Source organism: Moschus berezovskii, chromosome 3, assembly GCF_049115385.1.
Source record: "Moschus berezovskii isolate FMDL1 chromosome 3, NW_MosBer_1.0, whole genome shotgun sequence".
Taxonomy (NCBI): Eukaryota; Metazoa; Chordata; class Mammalia; order Artiodactyla; family Moschidae; genus Moschus; species Moschus berezovskii.
This window is the reverse complement of record NC_142462.1, coordinates 94622294-94644168: the sequence shown is the minus strand read 5'-3', so window position 1 is coordinate 94644168 and position 21875 is coordinate 94622294. Positions and strand designations below refer to the sequence as shown.

Below are 21875 nucleotides of genomic sequence, written 5' to 3'. Positions count from 1 at the left end.
GATGTCTTCTAGGATTCATCTAGGATGAATGAGCATACATTTAGTGGCATTAAATGTAGATTCATCCTGAGGCCATGGGCTTTAGGAATTAGAACCGATCAACAGGGATTTATGTTGTTGAATGAAGTAATAACCCTCTTACCACTGCATCCTAATCTAAGATCTCACGAACAGTTGTGAATGGAGGACTGTGTGTGTGTTTTTGTGTGTGCGTGTGTGTTTATGAAAGAGAGGGAGCGGTGATTAAAGTGAAAGAAACGTAGGGTGATAGGCACCAAACACTGATGATGAGGCTGATTAACCCAGAAACTTTCCTTCCCTCAAAGACTGGACAGTCCTCCTTTCTCATCTGAGAGAGGACTGGATGATGGCCCATTTTCTGAATGCTAAAAAAGCAGAATCCTCAGGGTCTTGCAACCATTCCATACCCACTAACTCTGCTTTCAACAAGCTCACCATGACCAACCCCCTTGACTCCATGGGGAGTACTTTTTTGTTCTTAGCTAAATGTATTCTCTGCAGTAATCTATACTCACCTCTCCCTCCTTAAAACTAGTTTTCCTGGTCCTTCTCCCCCCAACATTGTTTCCCCACTTTTCCACTGAACTGTAAGCTCAGTGGAAACATGGACCATGTTTGTTTTGCTTATTTCAGTATACCTAGATCTCAGTATTGCACCTCACAAAATGTAGGTCTTCCTTTCATTCTTTGCCAGCTCATTCTTCTCTATCTGACCTTTAAATACAGGTATTTCTCAGGCAATTTTTTTTAATCACTTGCTGATTTCTTCTTACTTGTTCTTTGATTTTGAAAAATCATCTTCAGCGTAACAACAAGTTCTAAAGTCTCACAGCTAACATCTATGCTGATATTCTAAAGCTGTAGATGTTAAACCTTTTAGTCCAAATAACCCTTCAGACACTTAGAAAGTAATGAGGATATGATTATCTCAATAGATGCAGAGAAAGCCTTCGACAAAATACAACATCCATTTACGATAAAAACCCTCCAGAAAGTGGGAATAGAAGAGACATACCTCAACATAATAAAAGCTATATATGACAAACCCACAGCAAACATTATCCTCAATGGTGAAAAACTGAAAACATTTCCCCTAAAGTCAGGAACAAGACAAGGGTGCCCACTCTCACCACTACTATTCAACATAGTTCTGGAAGTTTTGGCTACAGCAATCAGAGCAGAAAAAGACATAAAAGGAATACAAATTTGAAAAGAAGAAGTAAAACTTTCACTATTCGCTGATGACATGATCCTCTACACAGAAAACCCTAAAGACTCTACCAGAAAACTACTAGAGCTAATCAATGAATACAGTAAAGTTGCAGGATATAAAATCAACACACAGAAAACCCTTGCATTCCTATACACTAATAATGAGAAAATAGAAAGAGAAATTAAGGAAACTATTCCATTCACTGTTGCAACGAAAAGAATTAAATACTTAGGAATATATCTACCTAAGGAAACAAAAGGTACATAGAAAACTATAAAACACTAGTGAAAGTAATCAAAGAGGACACTAATAGATGGAGAAACATACCATGTTCGTGGATTGGAAGAATAAATATTGTGAAAATGAGTATATTACCCAAAGTAATTTATACATTCAATGCAATACCTATCAAGCTACCAACGATATTTTTCACAGAACTAGAACAAATAATCTCACAATTTGTATGGAAATACAAAAAACCTTGAATAGCCAAAGCAATCTTGAAGAAGAATGGAACTGGGGGAATTAACCTGCCGGACTTCAGGCTCTACTACAAAGCCACAGTCATCAAGACAGTATGGTACTGGCATAAAGACAGAAATATAGATCAATGGAACAAAATAGAAAGCCCAGAGATAAATCCACGCACCTATGGACACCTTATAAATATAAAATGGAGAAAAGACAGTCTCTCTAACAAGTGGTGCTGGGAAAACTGGTCAGTCACTTATAAAAGAATGAAACTAGAAGACTTCCTAACACCATACACAAAAATAAACTCAAAATGTATTAGAGAGCTAAATGTAAGACCAGATTCTATAAAACTCCTAGAGGAGAACATAGGCAAAACACTCTCCGACATAAATCACATCAGGATCCTCCAAGACCCACCTCCCAGAATATTGGAAATAAAAGCAAAAATAAACAAATGGGACCTAATTAAAATCAAAAGCTTCTGCACAGCAAAGGAAACTATAAGCAAGGTGAAAAGACAGCCTTCGGAATGGGAGAAAATAATAACAAATGAAGCAACTGATAAAGGATTAATCTCAAAAATATACAAGCAGCTCCTGCAGCTCAATTCCAGAAAAATAAATGACCCAATCAAAAAATGGGCCAAGTAACTAAACAGACATTTCTCCAAAGAAGACATACAGATGGCTAACAAACACATGAAAAAATGCTCAATATCCCTCATAATCAGAGAGATGCAAATCAAAAGCACAATGAGATATCATTTCACACCAGTCAGAATGGCTGCTATCCAAAAGTGTACATGCAATAAATGCTGGCGAGGGTGTGGAGAAAAGGGAACCCTCTTACACTGTTGGTGGGAATGCAAACTAGTACAGCCACTATGGAGAACAGTGTGGAGATTCCTCAAAAAACTGGAAATAGAACTGCCATATGATACAGCAATCGCACTCCTGGGCATACACACCGAGGAAACCAGAATTGAAAGAGACTCATGTTCTCCAATGTTCATTGCAGCACTGTTTATAATAGCCAGGACATGGAAGCAACCTAGATGTCCATCTGCAGATGAATGGATAAGAAAGCTTTGGTACATACACACAATGGAGTATTTTTCAGCCATCAAAAAGAATGCATTTGAATCAGTTCTAATGAGGTGGATGAAACTGGAGCCTATTATACAGAGTGAAGTAAGCCAGAAAGAAAAACATCAATACAGTATACTAACGCATATATATGGAATTTCGAAAGATGGTAACCTTAACCCTGTATACGAGACTGCAAAAGAGACACAGGTGTATAGAACAGTCTTTGGGACTCTGTGGGAGAGGGTGAAGGTGGGATGATTTGGGAGAATAGCATTGTAGCATGTATATTATCATATGTGAAATGAATCACCAGTCCAGGTTCGACGCATGATACAGGATGCTTGGGGCTGGTGAGTGGGGATGACCTGGAGGGAGGATATGGGGAAGAGGGAGGTGGGAGGGGGGTTCAAGAAAGGGAACACATGTACACCCAGGGCGGATTCATGTCAATGTATGACTAAACCAACCAATATATTAATGTAAGGTAATTTGCCTCCAATAAAATAAAAAAAAAGAAAGTAATGAGGACCCAAAACAGCTTTCGTTTATGTGCATTGTGGTTACAGATATTAATCATGCTAGATATTAAGATAAAAAGTATTAATTCATTAAAAATAATAGCAAACATTCCATTGGATATTTATAAAGCATGTTTTTATAATAAATATCTTTGAAAGTAAACAACCAGTGGGAGAGAGGCATTGTTGTACATTTTGCAAATGTCTGGCTTAATGTAGGCAGCTGGATATATGAATTACATCTCTTATGGTACTCTCTTTTGTTTGAAGTATATGAAGAAAATCTAGCTTCACAAAAATATATATTTGAGAAAGGGAATAGTTCAACAGCTTTATCAGACAATTATGGATATGCTTCAATACTAGACCAAAACCTGGGAAGTGGTAGATGCTTAAAAGTTTATTTCAATATGGAATTTGAAAACAGATTGTTATAAACTGAATTATGTCCCTCCAAATTTATGTTTGAAGCACTAACCTCAGTGTGACTGTTTTTGGACATAGAGCTTTCAAAGAAGTAACTAAGATTAAATGGGGTTTTAACTGTGAAGCTCTGGTATAAAGTGACTGGTAACCTTATAAAAAGGAGAGAGATAACAGGGATGAAAAAGTCCCTATGAGGACGCAGCAAGAGGATGGTCATCTGCCAGTGAAGGAAAGAAGGCTCAGGAGAAATCAAACTTGCTGGCACCTTGATCGTGGCTGGACAAACAATGGTCGGAACTTTGAGAAAACAAATTCCTGTGGCTTAAGCTATCCTGTTTGTGATATTATGTTATGGCAGCCCTAACAAATGAACATACCCATCAGTGAGATGGACTCTGTAACGTTAAAATCCATTGGTTCAGCTTTCACTTTGAATGGATCTGTTATCTACATATAAGTTTGTAAAATCATATCTAGGTTATTTTGAAAACATTAATGCATTGAGACAGATTTTCCAAATGTTGACATATTTCATTATATGAAATAAAAAAGTCATACTTAAAAATATTCCAGTCCCATCAACAATGTCTTTATTAGATGTCAATCTTATAGTGATAGACACGAGTTTTCCAACTTTCTGATTTTCACCAGAAAATGTGAACTTTATTATTGATAACAAATATTGTCAGTAGTTTTTCTTCACATGAAGGGTTCATTTTATTCATATTTTGATATGTCAGCCAGACAACCAAATCTGAACAATCACAAGTTTGTCTATCTTGCTCTTTCAGGTAAAGATGAAGCTCTGAGAAAAAATTGTCTAGTTCAGCTCACAACTGAAGACAACCACACAAGTTTTTTTTTTTCCCTTCTACCTCCCCTCCCTGAGACAATTTATATGGAGTGCAAGTTCTTTTTGCACTCCTCCTATTTGGTCACAAGATTAGTAAAAAGATGAGTACCCAAGGGTTGAAATTACTAATTAAATTACTAATTATTAAAATTAGTAATTTACTGGCTTTTAAAGGTTTCTTTTGCAAGTGAGGAATATAATGACCACACGTGACTATAGCAAAACTATCAAGGGTTTTACCGAACAAGGCTTTTGCACCATTAGTAAAAAGACCAACACAGTAGGGAAAAAACAACATCTTAATAATATGAAATTAGATTTGATCTTGTGAATTCCCAGAAATGTCCTGGGGGAACCCTAGAGGTCAATGAACCTCACTTTGAGTTTGGTTGCATTGGAGAATCAGAATAGAGGTTACAAATTTAGAAGCAAACAGAGGACTTTAAAGAAATGTTTTCGGGGTGTCTGTGCTCTTTTCATGGGCTTCCCTGGTGGCTCAGAGGTTAACGCGTCTGGCTCCAATGCGGGAGACCTGGGTTCGATCCCGGGTCGGGAAGATCCCCTGGAGAAGGAAACGGTAACCCACTCCAGTATTCTTGCCTGGAGAATCCCATGGATGGAGAAGCCTGGTAGGCTACAGTCCACGGGGTCGCAGAGTCGGACACGACTGAGCGACGGAACGGAACGGAACGGTGCTCTTTTCATAGTTTACATTTAAAGGTAAGAAATCAAGTAAGTTATAAATTAATTTCAATTTTTTTCTTTTGATTGAAAATCCATCACCAATGTTCTTATTTAGTTCAGAAGACATCTCTCAATCAAATTATTTCAATAAGTGCTTGAATGTTATGCACTGCACCATATCCTTCCAATTTATTCCTCTTAGAACCAGTTAATTCTCTTATAGTTCCATTGCCCTCAATATGAAGTCCCAAATGCTTTCTCATAGTTTGATTCTTCCTAATTGGACCCTCTTAACCTTTACCTCTTTTGTCATTTATCACAGCTACATCAAACTTCATGATAAAGTTAAGCATATCTTTAGTTTCTTAAATATCATATTCTTTCTCTCAAGACTCCTAGTCATCACATATGTTATCCTCTGAGTGAAATTCTTTTCTTGTGATATTCACTTTCTGTTCCGGCCGTTTAATGCTATTGTTTTGACACTTCATCATTGTTCAGTTATGCTTCAGGAGCATCTGTACCTCTTTTATCATAGCGTTTATTACAGTATATTGGAATCGATTGCTTCACAGAATGTAGCCCCTGTTAGCTATTAAGCAATAGACTGTTAGCGGTCATCACACAATCAACTAAGGCAGTTACCTGTTGACTTGGTTTTATAGAATTTTAATTGTAGAGATGTTTAAAAAATGGGTTGATATCCATATTTGAACATGATAAATGCATTTTGTTTAAATGCCCTATGTTCCAGTGTGTACATTATTAAATTGAAAAATTCAGCTCTGAAAATTTCATAGGTATTGCTTTATATTTTTATTGTTTCCATTCCCAACATTTTCAAATAAGATGTAAACCAACGGAAGTACCTAAAGCTTGCCAGATTTACCTTATAATGCAGCTCACTGTTATACAAAATGGAAACAGGGGTGATTGTACGATCATACAGAAGCATACATGTTACAAAAAATGTACAATTTTAGAAGATTTTCAGACATGTCAAAGACTAAAAAGAGGGAGAGAGAGAGAGATGTGGGCGTCTTTTTCAATTATTAGATAACTGGTATCTCTATAAATATGATAAAATATATACATATATATATTTCTCTATAACTATGTGAGAAAAGAGCCACAACAGCAATGAAGTAAAAATTACTCTCAGTTCAGTTCAGTTCAGTTGCTCAGTCGTATCCGACTCTCTGCGACCCCATGAATCACAGCACGCCAGGCTTCCCTGTCCATCACCAACTCCTGGAGTTCACTCAAACTCATGTCCATTGAGTCAGTGATGCCATCCAGACATCTCATTCTCTGTCGTCCCCTTCTTCTCCCTCCCCCAACCTTTCCCAGCATCACAGTCTTTTCCAGTGAGTCAACTCGTCGCATGAGGTGGCTCTAGCAGCAAACAAAAAAAGATTCTGAATTTTTAAAATTAAAATGTATCAGTATTATCTTTTTAACAGACTCAAAGAATTCCTTCATACAAAGGTTCTTACAAAAATGGATAGATTTTCTTACACATTTTCCTCTTCTTAGACTCTCATATTTGTTTCACATGTAAAAAATACACATTCATTGCCAGCTTTTAATAATTCATTCACAATTTACTATCCTTAATACTGTAGCCTTGGCATTGCTAGGGTAGCACACGGCATTACTAGAGTAGTGGGTGAAGTGTTGATTTGCCCAGCTCAGTCTTTCCCATTTGTGGATGTTAATGGTCTGAAGAGTTTTCTCATCTGGAGACAAAAAGTGGTCAGTCCAAGATTCAGACTAAAATTCATCAAGACTGGTTCGCTGAATGATGTTTGAGTGTGCAGTGCAGCCCACAGGGGCAGTGACAAGGCTCTGCTTACAATAGGACATTCCTGAACTGTGGCAGAGTATGTGGGAAAAGGGCTGAAAGACTTATGTGCTATACCCTAGGAACTTGGGGTCCTTATGTAATTTAAATATGTGTGAAATATTAGCAGATACTGGTTTATGATCAAAACCATCCAGTGACACTGACTTAGGTAAAATAAACATGAAACAAACTGTGACAAAGGCACTGGGAGACACTGGGGGATTTCCTCAGAGACCACTCTCTACATCAAAGCAAACTTGAGAGAACATGACTAGCTTAAAATGCTAAACTGGGATTTTTCTGTATTCATCATGTACACTTGACAATGAAGGTATCTCCCATGGAGCTTTTTCCACTTAAAACAAGTAATATTATAAATGCAAGGGAGACCTGTAAATAAACAATATATTGCCCCTTACAATATTTTCCAAAGACAGTAGTGTATTCGATGGCTGCAGGAAAAATGATTACAACATTTAATTTTAGCTTGGTAATTTCAGTTTTAAGAGTCAAGCCCAAAATTAAATCGATCATCAGCATCTTGAAAATGCTAACATGTAAATCACTTTTCAATGTTATAGAAGTTTCGTAGAACATGAAGAATTTTTAAATTCTTTCTTCCATTTGATTTTTACTAAATGAATACCCTTGTCTTTAAGACATACAAGTGTTATGAAAATGAAATTTGGATAGGATTTTATATTTCAGGTAGGTTGACATGTAGAGAATATATTTCAGTTTAAGTAAATATTATAGGTATAAGAAATTGAGTTTAATTTTTATTTCTTCCCTTCATTCATTGAAGCATTATAATTGAATACAAACCTAATTATGTGCTATTTTCATTTTAGACCTAAGAGATACTTTCTTATTAATTTAAAAAATACAATCCATTATTGATACACCTAAGATAATTTACATATAAATAGATAGGTCAGTTTTTCTAGTAATCATGAACGGATGTGAGACATAAACCATAAAGAAGGCTCAATGCTGAAGAATTGATGCTTTCAAACTGTGGTGCTGGAGAAAACTCTTGAGAGTCCTTTGGAAAGCAAGGAGATAAAACCAGTAAATTCTAAAGGAAATCTACCCTGATTATTCATTGGAAAGACTGATGCTGAAGCTGAAGCTCCAATACTTTGGTCACCTGATGCAAAGAGCTGACTCATTGGAAAAGACTCTGACTGAGGGCAGGAGGAGAAGGGGGTGACAGACAATGAGATGGTTGGATGGCATCACTAACTCAATGGACATGAGTTTGAGCAACCTCTGGGAGATAGTGAAGGTCAGGGAAGCCTGGCATGCTGCAGTCCATGCAGTTGCAAAGAGTCAGACACGACTGAGTGACTGCATAAGAGAAGTCAGTACTATTTTCAGGTCATTCTCTTACTTCCAAAATAAAATTGGCAATTTATAAAAAATGAAAATGAAACAGGAAGGGAGGAAGACTATAAGGGAGAGACAGAGGAATGTAAAAGAAATTTACTGAAATTTAGTAGGGAATTTAAAAAGGAATAAAAAAAGAATGGTGTAGCAGATGAAGTGATTGAGAAGGTTGATTTGCCTGCTCCTCACAAGCCAGGGGGAAACATGATACAAGAAGGCAATACGGTAAGGGTTAATGTGCTTCCAGTATATCTCTGAAAATGACGATGTGACGGGTGAATGGTATAGTATAGAATCACGGGATGGGGCTGTGCAGCACACTCACAGTGAGATTTTGCTGTGCTAAATAACAAAGAGAGAATCTTAAGAGAGTTGAGTTACAGAGACAACACTGTGACAGAAAATAGAAAATGTGGCCTTGGGAATGCTGTCTGTGTGTGTGTATGTGTGTGTTTTCATTCCAATATTCCTTTTCAAAGTTGCAAAATGTTCTTTATAATGAGAGTGAATAGGGCAAGATAAATTTCTAGCAACCTAGAGGGAGGGGCTGAGCCAAGATATTATTGTTTATTACTGCGTTTTTCACTCCATTATATGCTCAGTTTGCACCTGTTACATAAATATAAACATAGCAGAGAAGAGCATAAAGAAGAGGAAACAATATACAAATATGCAATACAAAGAAAACTAATTATATACACCTTTGAAAAACAATAGGGAGAGAGAAACAATTCTGAAGTTTTACTAGAAAAATTGAATCAAATTGTCCCCACTTTGAGTAAACTTTTCTTGCAATGTTTTTTTTTTCAAGACAAATCTGTGACAGCAGCAGATATTAACTGTGGAAGTAAACTAGCAAGTACAAAATAGTTAGCTTTGCCTTAAAGCTGTGGAGAAAAAAAATGTCCTTCACTTATTTGCCTTTAGATTAAGTGGTAGATTAAACCTGACTTCACAAATATTGTCAAGTAAGCTGACAATTTATTTTTAATTCCATTTACTTTGATTCCTCCGATTATTTTCTTTAGTAGCTGGGTTTCAGATTTCCTATATGGGGCTGATTTCTGGTCTCTGCTTATGAAATGAAAGATGAGGTCAAATCCATCTGTAAGGATGGATTGTTTATTAAAGAGGGGATCCATTTCTGGAGATACTAAAAAAAAAAAAACTCCAAATCACATGCATCTTTCTTCCTATGGCATCTGTTCTTAGCTTCCAGGGTTAGGCTCACCACCATTAACAGAAGAGATTGTGACCAAAATATCCCACCACTTTAATTACTTGTGATTGATTTTCAAGGCAATGCTGATAGCATAATCTTAATTAGTTGCTCTGAATTGTATCTGACAAACCACTGGATAACATATTCACTCTTTTCATATAGGTCTTATGTTGAACCAGACTCTTCATATGTTTTATCTCATGTGGGCTTCATTCAGTTCCGTCATGAGGTTAATACCACCTACAACTTGGAGATGACAACTTTCAGTTCAGTTCAGTTCAGTTCAGTCGCTCAGTCGTGTCCGACTCTTTGTGAACCCATGAATCACAGCACGCCAGGCCTCCCTGTCCATCACCAACTCCCAGAGTTCACTCAAACTCATGTCCATCGAGTCGGGGATGCCATCCAGCCATCTCATTCTCTGTCCCCTTCTCCTCCTGCACCCAATCCTTCCCAGCATCAGAGTCTTTTCCAGTGAGTCAACTCGTCACATGAGGTGGCCAAATGATTGGAGTTTCAGCTTTAGCATCAGTCCTTCCAATAAACACCCAGGACTGATCTCCTTTAGAATGGACTGGTTGGATCTCCTTGCAGTCCAAGGGACTCTCAAGAGTCTTCTCCAGCACCACAGTTCAAAAGCATCAATTCTTCAGCTATCAGCTTTCTTCAAAGTCCAACTCTCACATCCATACATTAGAGACATTATTAACATGCACAGTTACAAACCCAACAGCGGCTGTGCTAGGGCTTGAGTTCCCAAGGTTCTGACCCCAAAGCTTCGTATTTACGATGTTTCACTGACTTGAGAGTCAAGTTTTCATTGAAATAACATTAACTTTGGCATCAGTGTCAACAGAAGACATTGGTTTGTCAATGGCATAGATATCACCAGAACTTCAGAAACACAGAGTAATTAACCATTTTCTCAGAAGCATATAGGATAACCTACCACTTAAATGGGCTTCCCAGGTGGCTTCCCTAGTAGCGCAAATGATAGAGAGTCTGCCTGTGATACAGCAGACCAGGGTTCGATCCCCAGGTCGGGAAGATCCTTGGAGAAAAGAATGGCTACCCATTCCAGTATTCTTGCCTAGAGATATTCCATGGACAGACCATGGGGTTGCAAAGAGTCGGACATGGCTGAGCACTAAACAGCAAACCCAGGTAGCTCAGTGGGTAAAGACTCTGCCTCTAATTCAGGAGACTCAGGTGATATGGGTTTGATTCCTGTGTCAGGAAGATCCCCTGAAGTAGAATGGCAACACACTTCAGTGTTCTTACCTGTGAAATCCCAAGGACAGAGGAGCCTGGTGGGTTCAGGGGGTCACAAAGACTTGGACATGACTGAGCACACACACACCATTTAAATATTTTTATCCTTGAGAAAAATTAAGAAAAGTGCCTTATAGTTAAGCTTAGTGTGAAACAAGCAAGTTTATCTTAAAAGAATGTGGGAATTAATATATCCAAAATTATTATATCTTATTGTGTTCAAGTTGAGTTCAAATGCTCTGATAGAAAATAAACAGCAAAATCACTATAAGAAGCAGTTTGCTTTTGATAGAAAGCCAAAATTTAAAATGCCAGCAGTATTTACCAGAACAGGAAGGGTTAGTAAACAAGGTGATAAAATGTATCATTTTGTTATAAGAGCCAGCCAACATGGTAATAGGTTCTTTGAGAGTGAGAAATATTTCCTGTCTGTCAAGGAGGGTAAAGAAAGACAAGTTAGTTCAGTTTCAACTGTCTTCCATCTTAGATGGGGGTTCTTCTGCTTAGAACATATGGAGACTCTCTCTGGAAGCGGCTTTCTGGGAGAAAAACAAAAACTCAAATATCAATTTGAGGTGTGATCTGTAAGACTGATATTTAAGACAGCAGGATGCTCTTACTTTGGGGGTTAAGTTGAAGGTGTAGTCTGATGGACTTCTGATATCTCCAAAGAACTGCCTCCCTCAGAGTCTAGGGAAATCTTTTAAACAGTATTGAGCTAATGAATAAATCATATTCGCCATAAACCCTTCCAACTGTATGGTCTCAGGTTAGAAAGAAGGGCACACACTACTTTTAGATGAGGCAACAAGACTAACAGGAAGACTTCTGTAAAAGAGGGAGTCAAGGAATTGAGCGCCCTTTGGTCTAGGGGAGGTAGCTGGAGGCAGAGAAGTCAAGTCAGAGGTCTGACACTAAGGTCTCCATTTAAAAGCTATAAGGTGGTGAAAACTAACCAGATGAGTTTGGGAAAATCCCGTGGCAAAAGATTTGCATCTTTTTCTAAAGGTATAACCCACAATGATTGCACGCTTCTGAGAGAAGTCCTGTATACAGTAGGCCAGAAGCTACACACACAGCACAGCAACAATTCAGAAATGTTTGTGGGAAGCATCAACAAAGAATGAGTCCTAGGACAAACACCCCTGAGCAGCTTTTCCCATTAAACATTTTTCAGTGGGTCTTGAAGTCTACGACAAATTTTTGGTCAAGTTGTTTCCACTGGAAAGTACTGATTTTAAAAACCAATAATTTAGAACTGCCGCACACAAAACAGATGGTTCACAAATTTTCCTTCTGAAGATTTCATGATGCATTGTTATCATTAACCAGTCCTTTACTATTAAAATTCAATAGCCAATTGAGACAAACTGTTCTGAGCCTGTTCTTCCACCTCTGATTAAGACTGGCTGGCAGGTACTGGGGATAATGACATCCCTGAGCAGTGAGGTGAATTGACTCTGATATTCTATCTTGGGGCTTCCCAGGTGGCACGGTGGTAGAGAATCTGCCTGCCTACAAAAGAGATGCAGGTTTGATCCTGGGTCAGGAAGATCCCCTAGAAGAGGAAATGGCAACCCACTCCAGTATTCTTGCCTAGAAAATTCCATGGACAGAGGAGCCTGGTGGGCTACAGTCCATGATGCTGTGAAGAGTAAGACATGACTGAGTGACTGAGCATTCCATGTTGACTCCTGGAGTAGAAAAAATTTCCCAAATCTCACAGGGTCCCAATGGGTACAGGGAGGGGGAAACTGAGTTGAAGACTAGAGGGCTGCCAAGTAGCTACGTTCACAGCAAGCAGAATAACCAAGGAGCTAAGGCTACAGACTAGGGAACCCAGAACAGGAGCCTAAATGGAGGAAGGCTTTTAGCCTCAGGTTTACAGCATTAGTTAAAGCAGAGTCCAAAGAACCAGCTTGGAAGAATGAGAACATCACGGTTATCTTCATTGGATAGTTTTAGTGATAGAGGCTACTAACAGGTAACATGAAAACCAAAGAGGGAAAGAAATGCCTCAGCAGTCACCAAGGCCAGAGACCCACAGAAAAAGGCACCCCAACAACATGACTCGCCGTAACACATGAGGGTGGAACCAGTCCAAACTCAGAAGTTAGCCCTAGGAAAACAGATCCTTTTCCAAACTAAAAAAGATAACTGCACTGATGAAGGAGGGAGAAAAGGGAAAAACAGCACTGAGTGGGATTTTTGGGATTTGAATTGATCCCATATTTTCTTGAGACGGTTTCGAAATGTTTTGAAGAACAACAACAAAAGGTTTTAAATAAGGAAAGCTTGAGAACCTTGTATTTATTTTCAGCCAGCCCGAATGGCAAGGCTCATGAGGATATTTAGATCACTTTGGGAACACAAAGAGGGAACAGATTTTGGCATATCTGCATTAGAGTATGCAAAATTCCAACCATGGTACATATGCCAGGCCCAGATGAGAGGATCCACCCCTTCACTCTTTTTCTACATTTAGCACTTTGAACTTAGTAATTTTCCTCAAGATTGTGCAGGGAGGATGTACTGAACAGCCTTCTACCACACAGGCATCCTGCTGCTTCTCTACACTGAATCTCCCAGAAGCCGCTTCTGACAGGTGGTGCCCTCACCGTGTACAACTCCTTAAAAAGTGAGTGAAGTCCAGAGCTCCCACCCCTTTTCTGGGGAAGAACATTTGTGCTGGGCTGGCTGGTTCCAAGATTGTGCATGGAGGAGTTCTACCTTGCTATTGAGGCTATAAGTAGATCAGCCTAGCAATTCAAAGTGTGGTACCTCCATAATGAGGGAGCAGCTTGAAAGGATGACTGGTACTCATATGGTCCTAACTAAAAACAGGAATTCTTTGTAAAATAACAAGGTGGTTCATGTCAGGTTCTCATCAAATAGCATTTATAAACAGTGAGCTCTAAACCTGGCTGAAAATGAACAATCATCAGTGGAGTTTTGGAAAAGGACTCAGAGTCATCACGGTCAGACCCAAGAATATATGGTAAATGTTTTAAACACTTTCACATTGCTTTCCTTACAAATCAGTGCTGTGATGAACATGTCCAGTTCTTCAATATTCAAAATAGAAACCTGATTTTCAGCAGGGATGTCATGTGGGCAGTCATTTGACAGGAAAGTCTGAAGTGTCCTGGCCATAGACAAGAGACAAGGTCTTTGCCCTGGACTTCTATGCAAAATAAATTGTCTAAGCTTTCTGACCCAAAGTTTCATCATCTCTAACAGAGAGATAATTATCTATATTTACAATTATTATGACAATATGATAACAGTGCTCAGTTCACACATAAAGAACACTGACATTATTGTTGTTGGCTGAGCATCACCCCTCCGTTAGCCACACCTGTCACTAACTAAAGTGGTGAATCCTTGAATTGCACATGCTACAATTAGGAAATCTAATAGTGTCAAGTATAATCTCATAACTTAATATGTATGTCAGTCATATCTCATTCTTCCATATGTTAGTCACATCTCATTCTTACCATTATGTAGTTTATTGATATATTTTATTTTTTATAGGATCAAATACCTGTCACTATATTAACCATAATTACTATAAAACTATAATATATTGTTATGGCTGTAACAAAATCACTCAGCACTTGAATTTGTCCTCTTATACGTTTCTGTCTCACAAAGCTCATGATTTTATATACGTCAAATTATATAATGAATGCTTGATTCCTCCTATGTTAATAGTTTTCAGTGGCATATACATGTCAGAAATCATTTTGAGGACAGTGTTCTCTTCCTTTGGTCTTCATAATTTTTTTTTTAAATTTGAACGTATTTTTTCCTTCTTATCTATACTCAGAAAATGAAAATGTATCCCACCTCCTTAGTCATCAAAGGACAGATGACAAGATTACGGATTTTGTTTTACTGTCTACTTGCAGGCTGATCAAATGTTTTTTGAGACACTTCTCTCTCCACTCCAGATGGATACACATCTCTTCTACTGAAGTTTTCCTTGACTACTGAGCATGCAGTTTATGTATGATTGGCTTGCAACTAGTTAGGTGAAGCTCATCTCATTAAGTGCCTGGGAAACTGCTCTTTTGAGACACACCACTGCCAAACTCTTCCTTTTCCCTTCCCATCCTATCAAGACCTATTTTCATTAATTCTACAAATAATTCTTGAGCCCCTTCGACCAACCACTTATACTGAGTCTCCTCTACTGACCTCCTGACTGCAAAGAGGTACTGTGTTCCAATAAATTCTTTGTTTCCTGTAATTTTAAATCTCTGAATATTATAAAAGTAAAATTGGTATAATGTCTACTTATAAAAATATCTTTCTTGCAGTGCAATATTAACCATTACTAATCACAGAGAAATTATTCTATGCAAGGCACTAACTATAGGCTTTGAATGCATTAATTGTATATAGTACTCATAATAACCCTAATGTAAACTTTAAAAAAGAAACTTAAATTAGAAAATTCCTTAAGGCCAAACTGCAAGAAACTGACAAAGCCAGAATTCAAATTTAGAGAACTGTACTTTTGCCATTATGCAAAACTAATGACCTTAACTTCCTGATTCTTTGCTCAGGGTCTAGTTAGTAGGGGTTAGGGAAGAGGAGAAAAAAAGTATCTAAAATTTTTTTTCTGGCAGTGAAGTTTACTTAGGCCAGCCATGTTTATTTTTTCTAAATCAGTTTCAAAACACTGATGATTAATGGAATTCACTCTTAGATCCCGACTATAAGTTGAGCCATCAGTTTGTTACAGTATTTTTAACTTTTTCTATATCCTTAAATGCACGCGCACATGTGTGTGGGGTGTGTGTGTGTATCTTAGGTAGTCAGTAGAAAAAAGGTGAGTCCAAAATGATGGTTAAGAAAGCCCTGGAGAAAGAGAACGTAGGAAAAATTCCAGGACTAGAGTGGTAACTTCTGGTGGGGAAAAAAATACATCCCTGATTGATGGCAAGTATAAGCCCTATCTTCATAACACAGAACAAATCAGGCTCTGGTGGGAGGAGACAGAAAGTATAAAAAAGGGAAGCCCAGTAGTGTTGAGGCCACTTCTTTGGGTCAGCCAGCCCTCACCTCTTTGTGGTGTAATGTTTGCTGTCTGCTTAATAAAACCTTGAGATGTAACTGAACTGTAACACTGGTCCATTATTTCAGATCTTTGCTGTGAGGAGACCACACTGAAGGAAAGGAACACATCACCTGACATACGTGCGTGCACACACCCACACACCCACACACATTTACCGTTGACCTTTAAACAATGAGGGGTTTAGGGGAGCCGTCCCCTGCACAGAGGAAGATCCATGTACTGTGCTTTCTCTGTAACTGAGGTTCAGCCCTGAGATTCAACCAGTGGCAGACAGGTAGTACTGTTGTGTTTACTGTTTTAAAAAACCCCTCATATAAATGGACTCATGCAGTTCAAACCCATGTTGTTCCAAGGTCAACTGCATGTATAAAACCTACTACTGCCATTTCCTGCCTTGTCAATTGAGGTGCTCCAATAGCCAAGAACATATTTTGGCTCAGCTCCAAGAGACTTCATATTAGATCCTATTGCTTAGTCAATTGCATTAAAAGCAGATTCCTTTGTATATACAAATGCCTGTAACACGTTGCCAGGACAAATGGGATTCATCTGCATTCTAAATATGCTGAAATTTAACAGACATCACTTACAAATAAAGGGCTTTCTTTTCTTTGACCAGTCATTTTAATTTTGCTTCCTAAAAATGCAGAAGCTGTGAGAAATTCATTAGCAGCCCCTTCGGCAATGCATAGCAGATGGGAATTTGAAGCTTTAAGAGCTGCAGGAGGAAAAAGTTGCCCCTCCCTGGTAGTAGCCCTTTTATTTCAGGATAGACAGTGATCCAGGTTTAAAAATGACTTGTGGGTGATATATATAGGAAGTACAATATGTTCCAATTTGACAACAGGAACAAGACTTTTTTAGAGGAAAATATAATGCAGGGAGTCACTCATATTCAATTATATATTTTAAAAAGGCAGAGGGATTCAGTGATACAATGATAAATTATTTCACCAGCAGAAGGCCAACCGACTGAATTTTCAGCAGAGAGAAAGTGTCAATTAGCTAAGCAAGTGATTTAACTCATGATTTCTTTTTTCACTGAATGACCTGCCTGCCTGAATAATTTAATGCCTATTTTAGCAATGGTTAGGATCCCTGGTGGCTCAGAGGTTAAAGCGTCTGCCTCCAATATGGGAGACCCGGGTTCGATCCCTGGTCGGGAAGATCCCCTGGAGAAGGAAACGGTAACCTGGAGAATCCCATGGACGGAGAAGCCTGGTAGGCTACAGTCCACGGGGTCGGAAAGAGTCGGACACGACTGAGCGACGGAACGGAACGGAGGATAGTAAAGCAATGGATCTGTTTGGTAGAACAATTAAGTGAAAAAGAGTCCAACCCCTTATGGGTGGGAGGCTAGATAGCGTTCTCAGAGTTTCAGTTACTTAAACTTGTTTCTTTAACCTGAATGCTGCTGCTCAATTGAGAGTAGTGAGCTGAGGTCAAGTGAAGCCAGTGATTCTCAAGCCTAGATGAACAGAAGCATCACGTGGTAAACTAATCAAAGATTACCCATGTCAGGGTCCCATTCAGTATCAGTTCAGTTGCTCAGTTGTGTCTGACTCTTTGTGACCCCATGGACAGGAGCACACCAGGCTTCCCTGTCCATCACCAACTCCTGAAGCTTGCTTAAACTCATGTTCATTGAGTTGCTGATGCCATCCAACCATCTCATCCTTTGTCATCCCATTCTCCTCCTTCCTTCAATTTTCCCCAGAGTCCCATCAGAAACCAATTTCATTAGAATCTCTGCATGTCAGGCATCTGGGGAATGGGTATTTCTAAAAGCCACCTCTTTCCTGTACAGGGTGATTCTGATAAACTGTATGGGTTGAGAGATCTGTTGGTGTTTTAGACACAAATGAAATCCAGTTCAAGGTAGACTTTCACTGCTGAAAGTAGTCTGTTCTTGAGATGTATCTTTTTATCACAAGATAAATTCCCCTTAACTTTTCTTGCTTATTGGGTTAGGAAAATAATAAAAGGTGCTTTATAAATCTTAACCAAACACTACACTTTGTGCAATCATTGTAATTTATGTATGAGCCCCTTTCTTCATTATCACAATGTGAATATAACCTTCTGAAAGGCATCCTTGTTTATATCTAGATAAATGCTTGCCAAGATCTTGGCATTAAGATGATAAAGTCAAGCTTCTACGATCTCTTAATAGGATTTAGAAAGAAAAGGAGAGATTAATATCACAACTGAGGTAGAAAGTAGAATTGACCTTTTGTATTAGAGGAAAGACAATTTTTAAAAAAAGTTGTTCTATCTTAAAACAAGTAAAACACTTCATAATCCAACTGAAATCTTTTCTTGGATCGGCTTTTACCAAGTGGCTATATACTGGTTTCTTTTAACTGAACATTTTATTAAATATATTTCTGAAATTTATAAAAGGCCATTAAAAGAAGTCTTAGAATGCCCAGTGTTAAATCTACACAGCAGGGCCTGGATACCTGGTTCAAAGAAATTAAGTTTATATCCACCATAAGCCAGATCTTCTTCTTTCTTTAAACTTTGGATTCTGTGTTGCGCTGTTCCCACTGAGACACTGTAAATTAAAGGATAAAATGTGACTTTCCACTCTGCTTCCCGTAATGATGTATTCTTAACTGAACTGAGGTGAGAAATTTGAATGTTTCAGAAAACCAGATTGCTTTTTTTCCTGCCTCAGGGACTAAAGTGGCACAACACAGGATCGTATATCATTCCAAAAAATTTATACTTGCTTACATATTAGATTTTGTTTTAGCCTTTTATTTCTTCTCAACAGATTTTTCATAGCCACAATACTGGAGGCTGTTTCTGAAAACTGCTAATTTTTAAAAATAGACCAGTCAACCAAATTAGCAGGATGACTGAGGGAGAACTTTATTAGGGAGTGAACAGCCGGAAGGTCTCAATAAATCTTTTCAGTCATCTGAAAAAATGAAAAACTTGGAAGGATGAGGGGGATGGGCTATGATTAGCTCAGATTTATTCAACCAACCAAGGAAAGCAAATGCATGACTTTGTATAAGTCCCTCTGAAATTTCATTCTCACAGACTAAACTTTTTCTTGCCTGGGGGAGTGGGGTGTGGGGAGAGGGGCCACAATCATTTCCTATGACTCACATGGATTTAGGTACTAGATCTCCTGTTAGGAGGGTATTTACTTTAAAAAACTTATCAGCATGTTCAACCTTCCCTCATTAAGCTTTCTTAATATCTGCATGATATATGGCTTACTATATTAAAATTTTTAAAAACGTTTTCCCTCATAGTTTAAGTCCCTTAAGTGCCAGGTTTGTGTTTTTCCTTTGTGCCTGGCGTAAGGTACAAAGGAAACATTCATTCAATCAAAAGAAGGGCTGTATTATTCTTTGAAAGTACTGTTTTGCTTATGTTTTAAAATGTGGGTGATTTCTCTGATTATGAGATTTTTAAGAGCACAGACTTGGTCCGGTGTTAAAGTAGACACTAAGAAATCTTTTGCTGAATTGAACTGTCATGAAACTGACTGTTATTTTAAAACATACTTAGAGCTATTAAACCAGATTTTATGGAAAATGATTATAAGTTATTGTGAAATAGAGGCAGGAGTATTTGCAAAGACCATGAGGTAGACAGAGGGTTGACACATGAAATAAACTAATAAAAGCCAATGAAGATGTAGCACGAAATGGGGTAGAACAGTTTTAAGAAAGATTAATAATTCAAACTATTTCTGGTTGCTACAGAAAAAATGACAGACACCTAATCAAAGACATGGGCAGGCCAGACAGGATACTACTGAAGCAATCCAGGCAAGAGAAGATGGACCTGGGTGTGATAATGTTGGTGATGTTCAGAAACTCAAACATATGACTCAAACATATTTGAGAAGGCTTGCTAACGATTTGAATAATGACTGAAAGAAAGAAAGATGTTCAGAATGACTCTCCAGTTTCTAATTTTCTAGTTTTTTAAATAGGAAGAGGACTGTCCATTCCATTAAGGGATGGAACAGGAGGAGCACAGAGGTGTAATTCTGTATAATCTGGAACACGCTGAATCTGATGTGTTTATGAACATCTAACAGGTGAAATATAGAAGGGAGATACACTCCTCTGGAGGTCAGGAGAGGAATGAGTTGGAAATATAATAATCAGGGTCATCGGCATGAACAACTGGTTTTGAGCTGAAGCCATTCACTGGGTTAACTGGCCTACAATGAAATATAGAATGGAAAGGAAAGGCAGGCCTTAGATTGAGCCAATAAATTTAGATTTAATTTGTAGAGAATAGAGCAGGCCTGAACGAAACTTTTCATAAGATGGGAGCAAAAGATGTAATAGGATTTTATGCCAATAATAGTCCAGTTGAGGTTAATTCATATACACTACATATCGTGTGTGTAAGTAATGTATGCACTAATTTGACATGCATTGTTATTGTATCTGGCTGAGCCCAGCTGTACAGACACAGGCCACATAAAACGAATAGCTGCCTTCATCAGGGGTTTGTGATTTTTATGATCAGAAGGTTAAAGCCAGTGGGACAATGGAATTTGGGATAGTGACATGATGATCCACGCAATTCAAGCTGGTTAAGAAAAATGAAAATGGAAAGAGTGGGAGGAGGTAATGAATAAGGAGAGGTATCTGATAGTGATAAGAAGGTACTGGATGTCCTGATAGGGTGGAAGAATGATGAAGTGAGGGTGCTTCAGCAACCAAGCTGATGAATGAAGAAAGGACATTACAGTAGCACTAAGGAAACTGAAGTGATGATGAAGTGGAAAATCATCATATGGAGGTTATATGGAGGTTATTTCAATAATTAAAGGTATACTCCCAAAGTAAGATGCTTAAATTAGTGGAGGTGATATGGTTCTGAGGGATATATATAGAGCACAGCTGTGAGACTGATTGCCTGAATCATAGCAGAAAAGTTCGTGGGGGATGAAGAGGTCAAAATGAGGCACTAGACTCTACCAAATAGGGTATCGTGAGGGTAACTCACACCAATCTGCACCATCACTGCAGGAACTGGGTTGCAGAAGAAAACTGAAGTAAATGGACTCAATGAATTTAATTAAATGATCCACAGTGATGAAATACTCAAATGGAGGTAATGGTAACTAGAAAACTGGTAATTATTGGAAGAAAATTTTTTGGAAAAACCCTAACTGACTTGTGATCTAGGTGAAAGTAGAATAATCTGTTTAAACTATTTAAAAATACAATGTCTTAAGTTTCTGCCTCTGGAACCATTTTTTTTATATAAATGAACTATTAGAATGAATCTTTGTTATTTTTACTTTTAAAGCTTGGCATGATTAGACTGTTCCCAATATGAAATTTTAAAAATTATCAAGAATGATAAAGAATAAAGTTTTCCAAATAGAGGATTTCATCCTATATTGCCTTTTTTTTTTTTTTTAAGCAGGAGATTTTTTTTTTCCCTAGCAGTAGAGAATTATAACATCATCAGATTTAGTACAAGAGGAAAAAATTGAACTTCAGTCTAATAGATTAACTTACTGTACATGTTCAGAAAAAAAGGAAATTGCCTTAGGAAATATCTGAAACATAATAAATCAGTTTAAGGAATAAAACAGTACTATATATTATAATGCCAAAAAAATCATCCTGGAAGCATTGATTTATCTAAGTCTTCCACAGAGAAAAACCCCAAGCTAGCTAATGTTAATCACCTAACATGAAGCATTTATTTAAAATATTCAGACAGAAAATGCCAACTAACAGGCAGTAACATGAATTTCTCTTTTCCTATTAAGTTGAAGAACTTTT

At 37.9% G+C, this 21875-nt stretch overlaps 1 protein-coding gene across 1 annotated transcript in view; it reads right to left on the bottom strand.

The window, feature by feature from the left end:
* The window catches only part of KCND2 (potassium voltage-gated channel subfamily D member 2), a 572219-nt gene that overhangs the window by 371468 nt on the left and 178876 nt on the right, over positions 1-21875 (bottom strand). The gene's annotated exons all lie outside the window — the stretch shown is intronic.